The sequence below is a fragment of the Narcine bancroftii genome, chromosome 3, assembly GCF_036971445.1.
Source record: "Narcine bancroftii isolate sNarBan1 chromosome 3, sNarBan1.hap1, whole genome shotgun sequence".
NCBI lineage: Eukaryota > Metazoa > Chordata > Chondrichthyes > Torpediniformes > Narcinidae > Narcine > Narcine bancroftii.
The window spans coordinates 338,872,983-338,895,528 of NC_091471.1; positions in this window are offsets into that span (position 1 = coordinate 338,872,983).

A 22,546-nucleotide genomic window follows, 5' to 3' on the forward strand; every position below is an offset into this window, starting at 1 on the left:
AAACTTCCAGGCAAACCTCCAAGCAAAGCTCGAGGATGCAAACTGCCTCCTGAAACCCTCTGGGATCAGCTGAAAACAGCCCTACTGCAATCCACTGAAGAGGAACTGGGCTTCTCTTCCAGGAAAAACAAGGACTGGTTTGACGAAAACAACCAGGAAATCCAGGAGCTGCTGGCAAAGAAGCGAGCTGCCCACCAGGCTCACCTTGCAAAGCCTTCCTGGCCAGAGAAAAAATGAGCCTTCCATCTCGCATGCAGCCACCTTCAGCGCAAACTCCGGGAGATCCAAAATGAGTGGTGGACCAGCCTCGCCAAACAAACCCAGCTCAGCGCAGACATTGGCGACTTCAGGGGTTTCTACGAGGCTCTAAAGGCTGTGTACGGCCCCTCACCCCAAGTCCAAAGCCCTCTGCGCAACTCAGACGGTGAAGTCCTCCTCAGCAACAAGATCTCCATCCTCAATCAATGGTCAGAACACTTCCAATCTCTTTTCAGTGCCAACCGCTCAGTCCAGAATCCACCCTGCTCCAGCTCCCTCAACAACCCTTGAGTCTAGAGCTGGATGAAGTCCTTACCCGGGAAAAGACATATAAGATTTGATAGTACAGACCTATCACAAATGTATATAGTTACAGTATCTAGAGTATGTAATGACTGTGCTTACAACGATTGGCTGATAGCTTAGCCACGCCTATTATCTGGGCCTTAAAGGGTTGTGTCCCTAGCCAGGTCGGATCATTCCGGACTGGTCGGCCATCTGTGAAGAGCTCCTGTCTTTTGCTAATAAAAGCCTTGGTTTGGATCAACAAGTCTTTGGTTCTTTCGACGAGCTCTACAATTTTATTAGCAAAAATAATTTTTTTAAAAAGGGATGGAGCGTATGACTCGACCAGAAAAACTTGACATCGACCCACAGTCAGCTACAGCCTTCAAAGCCTTTAAGTTCTGGCTGTTGAATTTTGAAAACTTCCTAAGGCTCATTGAGGTGGAGGAGGATAACCAGCGTCTAACAGCATTGCTGTCTATGGTGTCCTTGAGAGTCTATGAGAACATCCAGGATGAGACCGCTTACACCGCAGCCATAAAGGTACTGAAAGAACTGTACGATCAACCAAGGAACAGAGTTCATGCCCAGCTCGTGCTTGCGTCGAGGAAGCAACAGCCCGGCGAGTCCAGCAGGGCATATTTACAAGTAGTAAAGGCGTTGGGCAAGGACTGTAACTGCGTGGACAAAACTGCTGCCGAGATCACAAACGATCTCGTCCGGGATGCCTATGTGGCCGGGCTCCGATTGAACGAAGTGAGGCTGAGTTTGCTCGAACAAGGGGTAGAAAAACTAGAGGACGTGGCTCGGATTGCGATCACAATGGAGGATGCAGCCTTAAGTCCATCGAGCTCTCTAGGGACTGGACCCCTCGTTCTGATGTGAGTAGAGTGCCCTTCCACCCTACCACCCCCCGATATACTGACGGCCTGTCGGCTGCTGCTACACTGCCCCCTGCGAACCCAAAATATTATTTCTGCGGGAGGGACAAGCACAGCAGGTCCCAGTGCCCAGCAAGAAAAGCTAGGTGGCAGAAGTGCTTAAAAACGGCCACTTTGCTGCAGTCTGTAGGTCTAAAATGGCTGCCGGCAAACACAGTGACCAACCGCCACTATCCCATTCAAACTCTTCTTCCCCAGAGCTCTCGTCCATTCATCCGCCGACGCCGCCGCAACAGCACCTCTGGGAGTACCTCCAACCTGCTCCAACCTGCTCCTCCAGCACTGACTGTGTCTATGACGTCATCCCTTTGTGTGACGTCAACGCGCGGAACTCCCCTGTCAACAGGATCAGTGGCTGCTTCTATAACACTAAACCAGCAATGTTCTCATCCCCTCACTAAAGTAATGGATCGATTAAAGTGCATGGACACTACACCAATTGCTTATTTGACTCTGGGTCAACTGACAGTTTTATCCGGCCAGATCTGGCCCTCTGATGCGGACTTGATATTATGCCCTCTACCCAGAGGATCTCATTAGCGACTAGGTCGCACTCGACCGTGTGAGAAACCGAAGTACCTTCACAGAAATTGCTCGAGACAAAAAATTGAGAACAAAGAACATTTATTATACAACAATGCAAAGTTGGGTGCTTTCCCCTTACCCTGGGAATACACACATACACTGGGGCTCACCCAACTTTTATACAGTTTATTTCAGTATAGAAGTACCCTCCCCCTTACATTCTTCTGCCTCCTAGATGAGTTTGGCATTAGGCAATCCTGTCTGCCTACATGCTGTTTCTGTGCACTTGGAGGACCAGGGGGTATCCTGTCGGTGTCTCATGTCATTATCCTCATTGTCCTTATTCACAAACCTGCCTTTGTTCTAATTCACACCTTCCCGACCCTCAGGGCTACAATCTTCTTATATGCAGAACATGCTAATTCTCTCTAGGCTAGAAGACCCTTATCTTATTCAGACTAACTCTTCTTCCTACATTCTATTATCTACCCTTATCCTATTCATACTGGCTTTATTCATTACACATATATCCATACTAGTTGCCTCATCTTTCATATTTTTATATCAGTTTTACTTATCTCTCACAATCCTCACTTTTCTTTTAGCTACGCTTTGTGAATTCTCAACTGGAATGTATTACTTGTACACTTGGTCTTTTTCCCAGCGGATCAGTAAACGAACTGCAGTCTCAGCATCATCAGACAGAATTAGGGAAACATACATCCTTTGGGTTCTAGTGATCTGACGAGGGGTCCGAAGAATTAAATATTGCACACAAGTCTTTAGGCAGGGGAGCACCATAATGGCCAGAATAGCAAGTCCAGCTTCTATAAGGGCTGTGAGTATCAGACTCCAGTTACCAATAAAAAGTCTAGTCCATCCCACACCGGACCAAGGTTGCCAAGTCTGAACCTGGGCATGGGAAGATTTTTGAACTCCTGAAGAAGTGTCTTTAACCGCCTGACCGTTGTGAGCATTGTCATTAACCAGTCTTTCACAAACGCTGCCTTCAGCAGCCAACGAGTAATCGAGAGCCAGGCGGTTTTGTTGAACTGTGGCTCGTATCTGTCGTCTTTCTTCAGCCCATAAATTCAGGGCCATTGCTGTCTGTTCGGTGATGATCTCCAAGGCTGGAGTCTGATTAAACGATTTAAATGCCAAGCAGCTGTGATGTTCTGGAGCAGCTTACGTCATTTACAGCTGGAACTCCCCTTACCGAGGTGGTGCTTAACATTCCGAATGTCTGTGTGACCCAAAGGATGATTTACAGGAGACCAAGTTGGGGAGGGGTGTTTCTTGTCACTTAACCTGTGAGTTGCAGCTTGTCTGCGAACATTAGCATAAGTATCACTGAACCTGTGAGTTGCAGCCTGTCTGTGAACATTAGCATATGTATTCATTCTATCTCTGCTACATGTACAATCCTGACTAACATTCTGTCTGTCATTGTCCCACCATCTTCTTTGTGCTATCCCTTTAAAACTCCTCTTTTTAATACCTTTAGAGGCCAAAATACAAATCAAATCTACTCCCCTAGGGCCGTTCTGTTCCCCTGGTCCATGTTGGGATCCTATATTAACCCATACCCCACTATGACTATACTCTATACCTGCGCCCTGTCTACATTCTAAAGGTAAATAATTGTCACCTCTGCTGCCCCTGTTCCAGGAGGACTTAATACATTGAGAGCAATTTGGGGATTTCCCAAAAATTGGGAACCAACAAGTAAACAAAACAGCAAATGGTAAAAACATTACAGCACTTTTTCCCCACGTAGTGTAACTTTCAGATCAGAAGGATGAAGGACTGCACGCCAGGTGGAGGGTAGATTATCAATGTCATTAGTCTGTGGTTCAGCAGCTCGTTTAATTCGTTGGATGTGGCTCCATCCCTTTTCTTTCGTTTGCACAGCAGTGTCTGTAATCAAAAGTACACAATAGTCCCAGACAGGTTTTAGTTGGTGATCTTGCCATGCTTTTACATATACCCAATCACCAGGTTTAATAGAATGAATAGGATACTCCAGGGGTGGGGTTTGAGCTAATAAACCCTTCTGTTGTAAGTCATGGAGAGAAGTAGAAAGTCCCTGTAAATATTTAGATATGTACTGGTCATTAGCCTCAGGGATAGGGGTATCAGTGTGGAATCCCATGTAAGGAAGACCAAACATCATTTCATATGGTGAGACAGCAAGGTCCTTACGAGGGGTTGTGCGAGTCCTAATTAGAGCTAAGGGTAAGCATTTAATCCAGGAGAGGCCAGTTTCCTCATGAAGTCGAGTGAGCTGATTTTTCAAGGTCTGATTCATTCGTTCAACACGGCCTGAGCTCTGGGGGTGCCATGGGGTATGTAGCTGCCAATCTATTCCCAGTATTTTGCACACACCCTGGAGTACCTGAGAGGTAAAATGTGTACCTCGATCTGAGTCAATGGTTTGAATCATACCATATCGTGGAACCACAGACTCCAGTAGTATCCTGATAACGGTGCTGGCACGATCATTAGGGGTCGGGAAAGCCTCAACCCATCGTGTGAAATGATCTACCATCACCAGGAGGTATTTGTAAACCCCTATCTTAGGTAATTCCGTAAAGTCAATTTGTATCCGTTGAAACGGGTGTACAGCTACATCGCGACTGCCTGGCATTACCTGGCGCATAACTTTCTTATTTACTCTCTGACAGATTGGACAACCCCGAGTACTTTGTTTGGCTATAGTGTATATGCCCGAGCAATGAAAAGACTGTACAAAAGTATCCACAAGTGCCTGTGTTCCCCAGTGTGTCTGCTGGTGGAGCTGATCAATAATTTGCCGAGCCAAGGCTTTGTTCAGCACTTGACGTCCTTCTGCCGTCCACCACAACCCATTAACAGTTTGACACATTCCCTGGTCTTTCATGTAAACCTCCTCTTCCCGTGAAAAGATGGGAGTCTTTTTAACCTCAAGTGGGGTGGGCAGTAACAGCTGCATGTCTATTTTCTCCGTGAGCGCAACCTGTTTGGCAGCTGCATCTGTCTGTCTGTTCCCCTGTGCTTCAGGACTGTCACCACTTTGATGGCATCGTACATGAACTACAGCTATCTCCTCAGGTAATGTAAGAGCATCTAGAGATTGGACAATTAAGTTTTCATGGATCAATTTTTGTCCTTTTCCAGTTATCATTCCCCGCTCTTTCCAGATCTTCCCAAAGGTGTGCACTACACCAAAAGTGTACTTTGAGTCTGTGTAGATAGTGCCCACCTTGTTCTCTAGACCCTGGAGAGCTCTACAGAGGGCATACAATTCATAAGATTGTGCTGACCAATGACCGGGAAGGCGACCGGCTTCAATCACTACTCCTTCCTTCCCATCCACTACACTATACCTGCTGTAGCAAGTGCCATCAATGCAACGGGAAGATCCATCAATAAACCACCTTTCACCCTCCTGTAAAGGCTCATCGCTTACATGCTCTAACTCATTTATGGTATTGTCAGAATTTGGAGAAACCAAGAAGGCTGCTGGATTGTGTTCTTTATTCGTAAACAGGGTCAAATCATCCCTATCCATTAGGATCGCTTCATATTTTAAAATTCTAGAATCTGTAAGCTACCTTCCAGCACGTTGTAAGAGAATATTATGGACTGTGTGAGGGGTGTGAACTATCATCGGGGCACCAAATGTAATCTTTCGTCCTTCCTCAACTAAAATAGCAGTGGCTGCGATGGCTTGCACACATTCTGGCCAACCATGACAAACAGGGTCTAAAACTTTTGACAGAAAAGCAACTGGCTGTCTACAGCCTGCCCTCTCTTGTGTTAGTACTCCGGTGGCTACACCTCCTTTCGCATTGGTATATAGGTCAAATGGCTTATTTAGGTCAGGTAAAGCCAATACTGGGGCTCTAATAAGGTGCTGTTTCACCAAGTTACAATCTTTAATCTCTTCCTCTGTCCAGACAACAGCTTCGCCCCCTAGAATCGTGAGTTTATCATAGAGGAATCTGACCAGGCTAGAATAACTTTCAATCCAGATTCTCCAGTATCCCACTAAACCAAGGAATTTCCTAAGTTCTTGGACATTCTTGGGAGATGGGATCTGTAGAATACCACGTATCCTCTTTGGACTTATTTTCCTAGTTCCCTGACTTACCAGATGACCTAAGTATTTAACTTCTGATTGAACAAATTGTAATTTGGATTCGCTCGCCCTGAGACCCTTATTCTCCAGAAAATTCAAAAGTTCAACAGTATACTGTTTAACTAATTTGTACGTTTTCCCGTAATTAACAAATCATCAACATATTGTATCAACTGGCAATTCTCTCTCCGAGGAGCCTCATCTAGTATTTGTTCTAAGACCTGGCCGAATAAATTTGATGATTCTGTAAAGCCCTGGGGAAGGACCGTCCACTGGTATTGATTCTTGCGTCCAATAAAAGGATTTTCCCATTCAAAGGCAAACATGTCTCTGCTCTCCGTTGCTAACAGACAGGTCCAAAAAGCATCTTTGAGGTCAATCACACTAAACCATTTACTATGGGGATCGATTTTACCCATTATCGTATAGGGATTAGGTACAACCGGGTGACGGGTGAGAATAATTTTGTTCAGCTCCCTCAAGTCCTGCACTAATCGATAGGTACCGTCTGGTTTTTGGACAGGTAAAATTGGGGTATTAAAAGGTGACATACAAGGTTCGAGTATACCATCTTTCACCAACTGGTCAATTGCTGGCTGCAGCCCCTTTCGGCTAGCCATAGGAATTGGATACTGTTTTCGTCTAATTACTTGTTCAGGATCTTTTAAAGAAACTTGCAGGGGAGGAATATCTAACACTCCTCTATTGCCTCTTTTTGTCCATACTCCAGGATTTATTAGTTCCCGATCTTCCTCACTTAATACATACAATTGAACCCCTATACCCGATTCCTGTGGTCTGGTGCCGATAGCCAATTGGTCCTGTAAATCTCGTCCTAACAAACAAACTCCAGCTTGGGGAACCAGTAAAATATCCTCTGTTATTATCTTTTCTCCCATTTGTATTCTTACATCCCTTAATACAGGGACCGTAAAATCTCTTCCTCCTACTCCCGAAATCATCACTGTCCCCTTTATCTTAACACCCTCGGGTGGTTGTAAAATACTAGACCGGGCTGCCCCAGAATCTACTAAAAAACCACCTTGTCACTGTGGGGTCCTATGCTTAAATTTACCAATGGTTCTCCGTGCAGCCCCACGATGTGTATTGACTGAGAACTGTGACCCCCCCCCCATTCATAATCTGCTTCCATCAGGGCGTAAGATCGTGTCTCCCTGGCTCGCATTGGGCATTCTCTCTTAAAATATCCCTCCTTTTTCCAATGGTAGGAAACTACTGTTCCTGTTTCCCAATTTCTACCAGGGACTCCATGGGGTCCCGGGAATGGTCGTCGTCCCCGGAATTCTCCTCTACCCAAGCCTCTGCTCTGGTCTCTACTTCCCCACTCCTGGCGCTCCTCCCAATGTCCAGGAGCTGACACACAGCCCGTACCCTTTCCTTGCTGTCCCTCCACGACTTCCTTGACTGCCTGCATCAAAATCTTAGCCTTTCCTTTCTGTTTATCAGACCTCTAGATGTATGCCCTTTGTGCGATCTGTAAAAGCTGTGTTATTCCCTGCTCATGTCAATTCTCAGTCTTCTGCAATTTCCTTCTAATGTCTGGGGCTGAGTTTGTAACGAACCCCGTTAATACCAATTGTTCACCCGCTGGGGATTCTACATCCAGACCCCCATATTGCTGTATGGCCGTGTGCAATCTATTCAGAAATGCAGAGGGGGTCTCCTCGGGTCCTTGGGGAACCTCAAATGCTTTCTTAAAATTCTGTCCTTTTGGATTCCTTTTATCAGATTAATCCTATATTCCTCCATTAATGTGCGACCATCATTAGTATTCTTATCCCAATTTGGTTTTGCCAGGGGGAATTTAAGTTCCCCAGGTACTGCCTCTGGTCCCCCTTGGTGTTCCCTATCCCAGACTCTAATCCCTGCCTGGCGAATCATCCCACATTCATCCAAAGTGAACAGAGCCCTAAAGATCGATGTTAACTCATCCCATGTATATATATTTGGTCCCAAAAATTGATCTAATTGTTTGGCACATCCCTGAGGATCCTCTATCAGGGATGTCATTTCTCTCTTAAAGTTACGCACCTCCGTACTAGTCAGGGGCACATTTACGAAACTGAGACCCCCTCCCACGGGAACTTCCCGTTGAGGTCTCATCCAGTTGATTTCTGGCTTATTATGTCTAGGTTCCTGCTCTCCGGGAAATGAATCAAAGGGTTTTGCCCTTTCTTCCCGGAGGGTCTCACACTGTTCTGAGTCCCAGTCTCCTCCCTCTCTCGTCAATAGGGGTGGTAATCTAGTACTTTGTGAACGGGTCATCATGCCACCCCTACTTTCTTCTCCTTTCTTTAGCTGTGGGGGAGGAGGGGAAGGTAAAGAAAGGTAGAGCATAGGAGAGAGGGGAAAGATAGAAGCTGGCATAGGAGGAGCATAAGGTGGAGGAAGGGAATGTAACACATCCCATCCTTGTGTTCCTCATCCTTCTTGTCCTTACATTCCTTTTCATTCAAAACCAGTTGATCAACCAATCTACTGAGCCAGCAGGCTGCATATTCTCTGCTCTCAATATTATCTCTTTGGTTTTGATAGAGCCAGATGTTCAGTGCCTGACACATCCAGTCATCCTCGGATCTGAACTTTAGCCAATATACCGAATTCCCTTTTATCGGACTTTTAACCCACTCCAGACAACAATACCTGACCATGCTCAGTTTGTCTTTCCCGCGGGTTCTCCCCGCACCCCAATCAGATAGCATTAATCCTAACGGACTTTGCTTAGTTATCTGATCGTCCCGTCCTTCCCTCGAACTATCTTCCATGCTACTCACACCTCCCATACTAACAGGTAAGTAAAATTCCTCTTACCGGGATCCAGTACCTATTCCTATTCCTAGCGCGCTTCCTTAACTTCCTCCCGTCGTTTGTTCTCAATCCCTCTTCTCGGATATCACTCGCTTCATCCACTGACCAGTCACCCGCCATCCATGAGTCCAGCTGAATCAGCCGGGGTGCACCTACCCTCGTCGTCGGGCACTCTGTCAGTGGAGGGAGTGGGATCCCGGACGAGTCTCCATTTGTGAGAAACAGAAGTCCCTTCACAGAAATTGCTCGAGACAAAAATTGAGAACAAAGAACATTTATTATACAACAATGCAAAGTTGGGTGCTTCCCCTTACCCTGGGAATACACACATACACTGGGGCTCACCCAACTTTTATACAGTTTATTTCAGTGTAGAAGTACCCTCCCCCTTACATTCTTCTGCCTCCTGGATGAATTTGGCATTAGGCAATCCTTTCTGCCTACATGCTGTTTCTGTGAACTTGGAGGACCAGGGGGTATCCTGTCGGTGTCCCATCATGTCATTGTCCTTATTCACAAACCTGCCTCCTTTGTCCTTATTCACACCTTCCCGACCCTCAGGGCTACAACCTTCTTATATGCAGAACTTGCTAATTCTGTCTAAAAGGCTAGAAGACCCTTATCTTATTCAGACTAACTTTACTTCCGACATTCTAATATCTATCCTTATCCTATTCATACTGCTTTATTCATTGCACATATATCCATACTAGTTTCCGCATCTTTCATATTTTTATATCAGTTTTACTTATCTCTCACAACTGGGATAAAGGGGTATTGCATCACCACGCTGGAAGTACAGGGCGTAACGGTCACCCACTTCAAATTATTCATCCTTCCCCAATTGTGCGCCCCAGTGTTGCTGGGTTTAGACTTTCAGTGTCAGTTTTGAACAGTGTCCCTACACTTTGGGGGACCCCACGCCCCCCCTCTCGGTCTGCCATTGCCCCACCCCTGAAGCACCCGAGAAACCCGCCCCCGTGCCCCGGGGCAACTCCTGCAGCCTTTCCACACTCCAGATTGCCCCGCCAGCACTCTTCACAAACCTCACCCCTAGCTGGAAGCCTGTGGCCACCAAAAGCCGGCAATATAGTTACGAAAACCGGCAATTCATTAGGAGTGAGGTGCGTAGATTGCTGGATGAGGGCATCATCGAACCCAGTTCAAGTCCCTGGAGCGCCCAGGTGGTGGTTGTCAAGAACAGGGAAAAGCTACAGATGGTGGTCGACTATAGCCAGACCATTAACTGCTTCACGCTCCTGGATGCGTACCCCTTGCCACGCATCATGGATGTGGTGAACCAGCTCGCCCAATACTGCATATTCTCCACCATTGACCTACGTCCGGCCTACCACCAGCTCTGATCCATGTGAGGACCGACCATTCACAGTCTTCGAAGCGAATGGGCGGCTGTATCAATTTCTCAGGGTACCATTCGGAGTCATGAATGGTGTCGCGGTCTTCCAGCGGGAAATGGACCGGATGGTGGACCAGAACGGGCTAACCGCTACCTTCCCGTTGTCGGACTCTGGCTTTACCCTACCCTCAATTTTGTCTATGTGTCGTCTGAGTCCAGCATGCTTGTTGAATGAAGTGATAGGAGAAGGTATTCGGTTCAACAATCAGTTTATTACACAGCACAAGAATAAAGCTTAACAGAGCTCTGGGTCAGTCGTTAGTTCATAGGTCACCTGCACAGTGAGCTATTCCCCAAGACTGACCCCTATTGTCCAGTTGGCTCAGTTTATATAGATCAACCTTATCATACAGAACAAAAGTTGGCTTCCTTTGCTAGATCTTTTTGCATAAGGGTTATCACAAGTCATCTCCTGTTTTGCAGATATCTGGGGTGTAGCACTCCCATCTTAATCCTCCAGGCCAGACTATCCTGTTGTTTTGATCAGAAATTAATTCATCCCCAGATATTTCTAATCACCATTCTGTTCCTGTCTGGCCAATTTCTGCTGTTCTCTTTAACACCTCCTCCTGCCTTAATCTTCCTCCTAGACTGGTTTTCCATTCCCTTTGTTACTTGCAGGCCATTCTTTTTCTGGTCTGGCCTGTGTCTCCTGTGCTACTCACCACCTCCTTCAGTTTGAGCGTTCCTCCTAAATCGTTCTATGCATTTCCTCTCCCTGTATTTTGGAAGCAGACAATTTTGCTCAGCCAACTTTGCTCCATGCTGTGATTGCCACTTAATCACATTCCTCTTTTCCCCTGAACCATGCAGTAAATATAAAATTATTAATTAATCATTTCTTTCATAATGTTTTAACCCCTAGATTCCAACAGCCTGTACTTTCCCGATCTTACCTTTTATTGTTGGGTTCATTCTCTCCACCTTTCCTTGGGATTGTGGATGATACACTGTTCCAAAGGCATGTTTTAACCCCAACATCACTTCTACCTCCTGTAAATATTCATTCTTAAAATTACTTCCATTATCTGACCTGATCTTCCTAGGAAACCCGTGTATAGGAATGTACTGGTTGATTAGGAACTTAATCAAGAGGGTTTCCTAACATCCTTCTCGTGTTTAATTGGGGTCCTGCTGCTGTTAAAAACCCACTTCTAATCCATTGACTCAGCTCAACCTGTATTGTCCCTACCACATATGCCGAATCTGTATATATATTTACCTCCTTTCCTTCTGCCCATTCTAATGCTGCTATCATTCCCTGTAGTTCGGCCAGTTGTGCTGACTCCTTTCCTCTCACTGTCCCTGTAATAATTTCTTCAAATCCTTCTGTGGTTCTCCGTACTACTGCATAGGCAGCTTTTAATCCGTCCGTGGGATGTCTGTAACAACAACCATCTGTAATTAAGGTTTCATCTGGTTCTCTCAAGGGTGAAGCCTATAAATCAGGTCTTATTTTAATATCCCTTGGTACCCTCTTTTCACAACAGTATGGTTTTCCCTCTCACATTTTGTCTGGCATATTAATGCCTTCATGGGTAAATGTAATATTTGGACCATTCAGGATCTTTTCCAGTCTCGTCTGCCTTAGTGACGTCATTGTAAACGCTGTCGAGCTCACAAATGCTACAATACTGTGTGTTGTTAATACTGTCAGGGCATATCCCATCACTATGTGTGCCACCTTTTGTAAAATCTTTGCTACCCCCGCTGCATGTCTCGTGCATGGTGGGTGTCTGTCTTCAGTCAGATCTAGTGTTATACTCACATACATGAGCACACATCTTCCACCCCCTTTTTCTGAAAAAGGACACCAACAATTGTGTGTGCTTTTTCAGAAATATCCAAAAAGAAAGGGTGTCTATAATTTGGAATCGCCAAATCTATAGCGGTTGTAAGAGCTTGCTTAAGTAGAATAAAGCTCATCTCAGCCTGTGCAGTCCAATCAAGTGTAGCTCCCAGATTCCTCATCCCCTGCTCATTCACCAAAGTTCACAGTGGATGTGTCAACTCACCATACGATGGGATAAACTGCCTACTATAACCTGTCAAACCCAAAAACGAAAGCATTTCCTTAACTATCTTAGGTTTTGGATGATGTAGTATCGCTGTTCGATGCACAGGGGATATCCCTGTACCTTTCGCTGAGACTATTCTTCCTAAAAAGGAGACCACGTCTGCAACATTGCAACTTTAAATGAGCAACTTTAAAACCTGCCTTGAACAGTTGCATTAGCAGGAGCCTTGTGGCCTCCAAACAGGAGACAGGCTCAGGTGCTGCCAATAAGATATCATCTACGTATTGGATCAGAACTACCCCACCTGGCAGTACTAGCCCCCCAGCTGTTCTTTCAAAACCTGATTGAAAATCCCTGGGGATAAGATAAAGCCCTGTGGGAGTCGAGTATAACGTAACTTTATACCTCTATACGTAAAGGAAAACACATCTCTAAACTGTTCTGCCAGTGGCAAACAAAAGAAAGCATTCGCTAAATCTATACAAGAGAACCACTTGTGGTCTGGAGTTAAAGCAGTCATGGCGGTATATGGGTTCGGTACTGGAACTGTGGGTGTTCACACAATACCATTAATGTGCCTTAAGTCATGGGCCATCCGATATTTGCCCATGTCCTGTTTCAGAACAGGTAAGATGGGTGTATTCCAACTCGAACACGAATGTTCCAACACCCTTGAATACATAAGGCCATCAATGGTATCTGCCAGATCCACCTCAGCCTCGGGTTTATGGGGATACTGTGTCTGCCAAATGGGAGTATAATCTGAAAGTTCAAATGTTATGGGATCAACCTGCTGGCAAAAACCCACGTCTGCTGGTCCCACTGACCAAAGGTCGTCAGGGATAGAATCTAACATAGGGGCAGAGTCGGGATGATCCATCCTTTCTCTACCATTAAAGCGTTCAATCTGTCTATGCTCAAGGAGGACCCGATCATTTGAAGCATACAAAATCCTGTACGCCTGACCAGATAGAGAGAACTGCACTGCCGGTAATTGAGTGTCTGATCAGTCCCTCAAGGATGTGTCCCTCTGACACATCGGTCCCAAATCTTTTGCCTGGTGATTAGTGCCAATTGCAAGAGTGACATGAGGAATGGCCTCACCTGCCATCACATACCACTCCAGCTGCTCAGATGTCAGTGCCACCGTAGCGGCCACCCCCTCCTTTCCTACCACTATGTAGTCCGAATTAATCTCCCATAGCATGCCCTCTACCTCTTCATAAAAGGCATGCTGATAAATTTCATCCCCATCTCTATCGTAAAAGAGGGTAACATGGAGGGGGTCCGAGGGAGGGGTATATGGGTGTAACGTCGATCCACGGCTTCCATTGATTATAAAGCTTTAGCAGCCCTCCCTTCTGTGGGTTCTCCGGTTCCAGCAGTCCCCAAAATCGCCAGATGGAGAATCGAACTCTCCACCTTTAACTATGACATTCTGTACCAGTCTGGTAAGCTCAATGACCGCCTGACGTGCTCTCCAGGGGGATGTGCGCCAGCGGTACAGATGGACAGATACAGAAACTCCATGAGGCGCTCTGTCATCCAGGGGTCACTAGGTTTGCCCACTTTGTGAATGTGCGCAACCTACCCTACACAGCCGAGAAGATTCGCTCCATGACCCGAGCCTCTTCGGTGTGCGCTGAATGCAAACCCCACTTCTTTCATCCAGGGAACTCCCACGTTATCAAAGCCACCCGCCCCTTCAAGCGTCTTAGCGTAGACTTTAAGGGGCCCCTACCGTCGACCATCCGTAATAACTACATCCTTACGGCCATCGACGAGTACTCCAGCTTCCTGTTCGCTGTGCCCTGCCCAGACACCACCGCCACCTCAGTGATACAGGCCCTTCACAGTATCTTCGCCATTTTTGGGTATCCCAATTCCATCCACAGTGATAGGGGGTCCTCATTCATGAGCGCAGAGCTGCAACAGTACCTTCTGGAGTGTGGTATTGCTTCGAGCAGGACCACCAGCTATAACCTACGCGGTAACGGCCAGGTCGAGAGGGAGAATGCCACCATCTGGAGAGCGGTTACACTGGCTCTCCGGTCTAAAGTCTCCCCACCTCTCACTGGCAGGAGGTTCTCACTAGTGCCTTACACTCCATCCGCTCCCTCCTAATGTACCGCAACAAATGCCACCCTCCACGAAAGGATGTTCCTTTTCCCGAGGAAATCCGAATCAGGAACCACTGTACCGGCATGGCTCACCGTCCCTGGCCCCATCCTTTTGCGACGCCACGTCCGGCACTCAAAGAACGACCCCTTGGTCGACCGAGTGACTCTACTCCACGCGAACCCGCATTACGCCTACGTTGAGTTCCCAGACGGGCGGGAGGACACTGTTTCGGTGCGGGACCTAGCTCACGACACGGTAGGCCCAGCAACCCCCCCAACCAAATCTTCCCCAATTCTTTATTCCCCAGCCCCCGTGCCGAAACAGAAGGACCAACAGCACCCCAACGACCCGGGCCACCCTGCCGTCAACACAGCTGGGGAATTGAGCGAAGGAGCGGTCGCACCCGACGAGCCCGCTGGCGACAGCACTCCAGCAACCCTGATCCCGGCACCACAGCAGTCATGCTGGATGGTCAGACCCCCTGACTGCTACAGTCCTTAACCTACCCCTTCCTTTCATTCTCTCCCTCATTTTTTTTTTCCTTCCCTTCTCCCTCTTCAGCCCTTCCATCCCAGGGTCAGTTCTCCAAGAAGGGGTGAATGTGATAGTACAGACCTATCACCAATGTATATAGTTACAGTATCTAGAGTGTAATGACTGTGCTTACAGAGATTGGCTGAGAGCTTAGCCACGCCTACTGTCTGGGCCTTAAAGGGTTGTGTCCCTAGCCAGGTCGGATCATTCCGGACTGGTCGGCCACCTGTAAAGAGCTCCTACTAATAAAAGCCTTGGTTTGGATCAACAAGTATTTGGTTCTTTCGACGAGCTCTACATAAGGGAATTGAACAACTGAAAAGTGGCAAAGCAGCAGGTATGGATGGAATCCCCCCCAGAGGTCTGGAAGGCTGGCGGCAAAGCTCTGCATACCAAACTGCACGAGTTTTTCATGCTCTGCTGGGACCAAGGAAAACTGCCTCAGGACCTTCGTGATGCCATCATCATCACCCTGTACAAAAACAAAGGCGAGAAATCAGACTGCTCAAACTACAGGGGAATCACGCTGTTCTCCATTGCAGGCAAAATCTTCACTAGGATTCTCCTTAATAGACTAATACCTAGTGTCGCCAAAAATGTCCTCCTAGAATCACAGTGTGGCTTTCGCGCAAACAGAGGAACTATTGACATGGTCTTTGCCCTCAGACAGCTCCAAGAAAAGTGCAGAGAACAAATCAAAGGACTCTACATCACCTCTGTTGACCTCAGCAAAGCCTTTGACACCGTGAGCAGGAAAGGGCTTTGGCAAATACTAGAATGCCTCGGATGCCCCCCCAAGTTCCTCAACAAGGTTATCCAACTGCACGAAAACCAACAAGGTCGGGTCAGATACAGCAATGAGCTCTCCGAACCCTTCTCCATTGACAACGGCGTGTAGCAAGGCTGTGTCCTCGCACCAACCCTCTTTACTATCTTCTTCAGCATGATGCTGAAACAAGCCATGAAAGACCTCAACAATGAAGACGCTGTTTACATCCGGTACCGCACGGATGGCAGTCTCTTCAATCTGAGGCCCCTGCAAGCTCACACCAAGACACAAGAGAAACTTGTCCGTGAACTACTCTTTGCAGATGATGCCGCCTTAGTTGCCCATTCAGAGCCAGCTGTCCAGCGCATGATGTCCTATTTTGCGGAAACTGCCAAAATGTTTGGCCTGGAAGTCAGCCTGAAGAAAACTGAGGTCCTCCATCAGCCAGCTCCCCACCATGACTACCAGCCCCCCCACATCTCCATCGGGCACACAGAACTCAAAACGGTCAACCAGTTTACCTATCTCGGCTGCACCATTTCATCTGATGTAAGGATCGAACAAGAGACAGACAGCAGACTCGCCAATGCAAATAGCGCCTTTGGAAGACTACACAAAAGAGTCTGGAAAAACAACCACCTGAAGAAACACACAAAGATCAGCGTGTACAGAGCCGTTGTCATACCCACGCTCCTCTTCAGCTCCGAATCATGGGTCCTCTACTGGCATCACCTACGGCTCTTAGAACGCTTCCATCAGCGCTGTCTCCATTCCCATCCTCAACATTCATTGGAATGACTTCATCACCAACATCGAAGTACTCGAGCTGGCAGAGTCCACAAGCATCGAATCCATGCTGCTGAAGACCCAACTGCGCTGGGTGGGTCACGTCTCCAGAATGGAGGACCATCGCCTTCCCAAGATCGTGTTCTATGCCGAGCTCCCCACTGGCCACTGAGACAGAGGTGCACCAAAGAAGAGGTACAAGGACTGCTTAAAGAAATCTCTTGGTGCCTGCCACATTGACCACCGCCAGTGGGCTGATCTCGCCTCCAACCGTGCATCTTGGCGCCTCACAGTTCGGCGGGCAGCAACCTCCTTTGAAGAAGACCGCAGAGCCCACCTCACTGACAAAAGGCAAAGGAGGAAAAACCTAACACCCAACCCCAACCAAACAATTTTCCCTTGCAACCGTGCCTGCCTGTCCCGCATCAGACTTGTCAGTCACCAATGAGCCTGAAGCAGACATGGACATACCCCTCCATAAATCTTCGTCCGCGAAGCCAAGCCAAAGAAGATAAAGGGCACGGCTTGACCTGCTGAGTTTTTCCAGCTTGTGTTTTTACTACTTACAGACAGTGCCAGATTTGTACCCATGTGGCTGAGCCTATAATCTTCTTTCTTTCTTTTCTTTCTTTCTTTGGCTTGGCTTCGCGGACGAAGATTTATGGAGGGGGTAAAAGTCCACGTCCGCTGCAGGCTCGTTTGTGGCTGACAAGTCCGATGCGGGACAGGCAGACACGGTTGCAGCGGCTGCAGGGGAAAATTGGTTGGTTGGGGTTGGGTGTTGGGTTTTTCCTCCTTTGCCTTTTGTCAGTGAGGTGGGCTCTGCGGTCTTCTTCAAAGGAGGTTGCTGCCCGCCAAACTGTGAGGCGCCAAGATGCACGGTTTGAGGTGATATCAGCCCACTGGCGGTGGTCAATGTGGCAGGCACCAAGAGATTTCTTTAGGCAGTCCGTGTACCTTTTCTTTGGTGCACCTCTGTCACGGTGGCCAGTGGAGAGCTCACCATATAACACGATCTTGGGAAGGCGATGGTCCTCCATTCTGGAGACGTGACCCATCCAGCGCAGCTGGATCTTCAGCAGCGTGGACTCGATGCTGTCGACCTCTGCCATCTCGAGTACTTCGACGTTAGGGATGAAAGCGCTCCAATGGATGTTGAGGATCGAGCGGAGACAACGCTGGTGGAAGCGTTCTAGGAGCTGTAGGTGATGCCGGTAGAGGACCCATGATTCGGAGCCGAACAGGAGTGTGGGTATGACAACGGCTCTGTATACGCTTATCTTTGTGAGGTTTTTCAGTTGGTTGTTTTGTGTAGTCTTCCAAAGGTGCTATTTGCCTTGGCGAGTCTGTTGTCTATCTCATTGTCGATCCTTGCATCTGATGAAATGGTGCAGCCGAGATAGGTAAACTGGTTGACCGATTTGAGTTTTGTGTGCCCGATGGAGATGTGGGGGGGCTGGTAATCATGGTGGGGAGCTGGCTGATGGAGGACCTCAGTTTTCTTCAGGCTGACTTCCAGGCCAAACATTTTGGCAGTTTCCGCAAAGCAGGACGTCAAGCGCTGAAGAGCTGGCTCTGAATGGGCAACTAAAGCGGCATCGTCTGCAAAGAGTAGTTCACGGACAAGTTTCTCTTGTGTCTTGGTGTGAGCTTGCAGGCGCCTCAGATTGAAGAGACTGCCATCCGTGCGGTACCGGGTATAATAGCATTACATTAACCTCAATATACAATTTAAATTGTAAAATAAATTGCAGTGCCTAAGTTTGTTTCCGTGCAGATACAACGACCATGTTCCAGGTTGACTGGCAGATGAATATGGACTTAAATATGTTTGCTTCTGGGAGAGACAGTATCTGTGTCCACATTGGATGCTGAGTCATTCAACGATGTAATAGATAAATTAAATATCTATTGTTTCCTAATTATTGTTACCTTTAATTCAATCGAACATATTATTGCACTTGTTTGGTTTTGTTTAGTTGATTTTATGAAGTATTTTTATTTTTTACAAAGAATCTGTTCAGACGAACCAAGACAGACCTTTGATGCATAGGTGCATATGTACAATAAAACTCATCATTACCTGATTTTCCCGTGGGCTCTATTTGCCATGGGTTTTCTATACTGCTCAGTGATCCGACAAGTATTCCTTTCAAATGGGTCAGAACAACTACACATTACAAGGCCTTACACGTCAATTTCTGGAGCTGGTGAGATTGACTTCCTGAATTCAACCTACCCTTCTCCTGGTGGGGCAAAACTGGTCAAGGCTCATGGGGCATAATCATTCAAAATTATCTTAACTGTTTATTTGCATTACCAATAGCGTCCAAGAACCGATCTGTCGCATCTTTTGACTATAAACACGACTCACATGCACAGCTCTCTTTATTCTGTTGGATTTCAAATCAATCTCGCTCCAGCAAACTGTCAGGAGAACCAGTTCCCTCTTGGACCCCATGGAGAAGAGGTACAACTTAAACATACAGCACAATACTCAGGGGTGCGTGCCGCTGAAATATGCCTATTAACCTTTAACCGCCATATGTTTTGGAAGGGTGGGAGGAGGTTAGGGCAGCTGGAGGAAACCCATGGGGAGAAGGCACAAACTGTTTACAGACAGTGCCAGATTTGAAACTGGGCCATTGGCGTGGTAATAGCATTGTGCTAACTATATGCTAGTCATACACTGGAACATCATTCAAGATCTCATTACTCTCTAGAGAAAAGTGATTCCATCTCTTGCGATGTCCAATTTATAAAGCTGTTATTTTTGTATGTTATTAAATTGATCAACCATATATTCTTGTATAATAGTCGACACCCCCATTATTTGCCCACGTGTTTTCTGTATGACCCACGTAAAACTTGACCCCCCTAATTTTGGCCCCATCCGCTGGCCTATCCAAACTCCCAATGCCCTGACTACCGACCCACCGGAGCTCCCGACACCTTGACCGTGGTTCCTCTCCTCGGCCACCCACCCACTGGAGCTCCTGCATTCTGACCACTGACTCTATTTTAGACTCTGGCCTCCCACCCATCAGAGCTCCCGACACCCTGGCCACAGAATCTCTCTTGGGCACTGGCCGCCTGCCCATCTGAACTCTAGAAGCCCTAAATGTGGACTTACCACCTGGTCCCAGTCGTCTGAGCTCTTGACACATTCAACAATGTGGTCAAAAGTATGACCAGTGTAAAAGTTGAACCCCCCCGCCAAATTTTACCCTAAAAATTGGTCCAAAAAAAAACTTGACTATCACACAAGTATATACAAAATAATAAAAGATAGAAAGAAAGATTTGCACTCATATAGCACTTTTCACAATCTCAAGTTGATGTTATGCTCTAGCCAAATTTAGATATACAGCATAGTAACATGCCATTTCAACCCAGGAGCCCATTGCACCCCAATTAACCTACACCCCTGGTACATTTAAAATAGTGGGGTGGGAGGAATCCAGAGCCCCCGGATGAAGGCCATGCAGACATGGGGAGAAGGTACAAATTCCTTACAAACAGCACAGGCTTTGAACCCTCCCAATCGCAGGCGTTCTCACAGTGTTGTGCTAACTGCAACATCATCCGTTCTGCCCAACTGAATATCTGAATCACTCAAAGAGAGAGAATCTTGACAAAAATATTTAGGATTTGTGGTGGTACACCACCGGCCTACTGCAGGGGGAAACCTCTGTACCTGCAGGAGTGTAAGGGGACAGGACAACACCTGGCTGGCTGTCAATCAATCGGCCTGAATGGATCAAGCCCCACCCAGTCGAGTGTCAATCACCCTCCGGGATATAAGCCTGCGCCGGCCTCCCGAGGCCTCACTCAGAGTTGCCTCAACCACAGCCAGCCTGGTTCTGTGGAAGTCTTTGTGGATTAAAGCCTGTTGTATAGTCTTTACTTTGCGTGTGTCTGATTCTGACTAACAGCGCACCACAGGATTGCAGGATATAAACCAATAAATAAAGCTAAATGCACGTTAATTGAATGTTGAAATTAATCCGAGGGGGTGAATGGGCTCTTATTCACAGAGCCACTGGAAATGCTTTTGCTCTGACTGCAGCTAATTTCACAGCCTATTAAATAACTGCTTTTGCTTTTTTAAAAATCTTAACTGAAGCCAAAATAAGTTTATACTTTTACTCTTCACCAGATGATTTTGTACTTAAAACAAAAAAAAAGGTTTAAAAAATATCAGCATGCCAGCCAACAGTTCTTTTTCCATAGATGCTGTCCAAACTTCTGAGTATTTCCAGTATGTTCTGCTTTTATTTTGTATTTTACAGCATCTAGTATTTTACTTTCGAATTGTTGTCTGGGTCAGCTATTTTATGTCCTAAATCTTTTTCCCATTTCAACTTATCTTTATCCCAGTCTTTTTTACTATCAATTTCTTGTAAAATACAATACAAATCAGATATATATCCCTTTTTTGGTATTGAAAGTACATATTCTTCAAAACTAGATTCAGGCAATAAAATCAAATGTCGACCACATACCTGTTTTACAAAAGATCTTAATTGATAATATACAAATATAGAATTTGCAGTAATACCATATTTCCTTTGTAATTTGTCAAAGGAACAAAAACAACCCTCAGAAAAACAATCAGATAAATTTTTTATTCCCTTCTTTTCCCATTGTTTCAAAGTGGCATTGGAGACCGTAAAAGGAACAAGTTGATTATTATATAGTGGCAATCTTCCAGAATATATATTTTTCAGTCCCAATTTTTTAAGTTTACTTGTCCATAAATTCAATAAATATTTCAATATTGGCACATCATAAGTTCGTAATAAATTTTTATTCCATCGAAACAAAAACTCATGAGGAAATTTTTCTAAAATAACCGCCATTTCTATCTTTACCCAACTAGGTGGGTCGTCCATATTCATTAATGCACTAAGCTTGGATGGAAATTTGTCAGAATAGTATTCGGAAATTAATTAATGCTAGACTAGCGATGATTAATTATAATTTTATTCTTCAGTTATATTTAACGCCGGAGAAATTTAAAAAATTTGGTTTTAGTAAGTTGGATTCTTGTTTTTGATGTGATCAGACGGCCAATACTTTTTTGCATACTGTTTGGCTTTGTGATCGATTGCAACAGTTTTGGAAAGGTATTCAATCTGTTTTTAACAGTTTATATAATATCCATCTTGTATTAGATCCCGATATATTTTTAATAGGGAACATGCAATCATTAATTGATTTAGGTTTAGAGGATTATCAGATTTCATTTATTTATTTAGCTTTAGTTGTAGCTAAGAAATGTATAGCACTTACTTGGAAAGATAGAAATATACTAACTTTAGATAAGTGGTATTTGGAAATGAAATTTTGTTTGACTATGGAAAGGATATCTTTTTCAATTCAGGATAAGATGACTTTTTATAAGTTAAAGTGGACTCCGTTTGCTAATTATATGCATTTAAGTATGATTTAAATATATGTTTAAGTGTGATATTTTAGTATTGACAATTTTTTTTTGTTGTTGTTAGAATTTTTTTAGGTTAAGTTTTATCTTTTTTTTTAAGTGGGTATTTTTTTTCATATATAATATTGTCAATTTTATTATCTCTTCACTCTTTATTTGGGGGGAGGGTTGGACTAATTTTAAGTTAGACTATTAATATTGTGTTACAATTAACGGGGGGGTATTTTGTGTAGTTTTCTGATGTAATATTATAATCAAACCTTTTTACATTTTTTTTTCTATTTTTCTTTAAATGTAATTCTTTATTGTATTCATGTTATAAAATTTTAAATAAAGTCTTCAAAAAAAAAGAATTCTTGTCTGGGTAATCCAACCAACTGTAGATGCTGACATCTGCAATGGGTCGAGCAGCATCAACGCGAGAAAAGGGAAGGTCGACATTTTGAGCCGAAACTCTTCATCAGCAATGTCGGCCATTATTCTTCACCCACTAACGC